Consider the following 1,070-nt stretch of genomic DNA (forward strand, 5'->3'; position numbering starts at 1 on the left):
CTCTCTCTCTCTCTCTCTCTCTCTCTCTCTCTCTCTCTCCCTCCCTTTTACTGCTTCATGCCCCCCCTTTCCGCTCTCCCGCTCTTTCACGCCCTCCATCCGTCCATAGTCCACGCCATGAAGCCAAGATCTTCGAAATAATGGGGCTTTTTATGGCCTGAGCCACGCTTGGCCACGCCCCGGCTGGCCTTCTGATTGGCTTGAATACCTCTCGGTTGGCGTTGACTTCTAAAATCTTACATTACTGTCCCCCACCCCACTCTATATTTTACTTACACTATCTCTGTCTCTGTCCCTTTCTCTCTCTGAGAGGTATTTCAGTCTCTCTCTTCCCTTTCCTTACCCTATTTTTTCGGACCTATGTGTGTCAAATCACTGATCTACAAAGTGTGCAACTGCTTCACACTTGTAAGTGAACAACAGCAAGTGGAATACTTGTAACTGTGCGACTCCGTTGTTGTACACTTGAAAGTGTTCAACTCGGTAGGTGTGCACTTGCAAGTGTGCAACTCCTCAGTTGAGCACTCCTACACAGTGAGCGTCCAATAAGGAACTGCTCAACTGAGAAGTTGCACACTTTCGAGTGCACACCTACCGAGAGGAGTAACACATTGACTTCCGAGACGACTTCTGCGAACGTGCTGTAAGCCGTGTCTGTGTTGGAAGTGGCTATTTATCGCCGTTTCGTTCTTCTTCTGAACAGCAGAGAGCGCGAAAGGAAATCTCAGGCGTTAGTGTCTCTAAAAGCGCGTAGCTGCTACAATCTCCTACGTACACTCTTGCTGGACGTGATAATCATTATCATCGATAAATTGCGCAAAAATCGTGAAATAATATTTACGATGAAATATTATGAGGCTTGCCGGCAAAGGAGGGCGAGCAGGGCGGTGCGGGGTGAGGCGGTGCGGGTCGGGCAGTGGCCCGGCTGCTGCATTCTTTGCTCCGTGATTTGGACCTCGCCTCTGGGCCGCGCTTGTATTTTGTTTTGCAGGGCCACGGCTGCGGAGCCCGGCCGCCGGCCGTGCCCTTCCAGCCAGCCTTCCAGGCGGCTTCCAGCGACGGCTTCCAAC

Source organism: Frankliniella occidentalis, unplaced genomic scaffold (genome assembly GCF_000697945.3).
Source record: "Frankliniella occidentalis isolate FOCC.00 unplaced genomic scaffold, Focc_3.1 Scaffold178, whole genome shotgun sequence".
Taxonomy (NCBI): domain Eukaryota; kingdom Metazoa; phylum Arthropoda; class Insecta; order Thysanoptera; family Thripidae; genus Frankliniella; species Frankliniella occidentalis.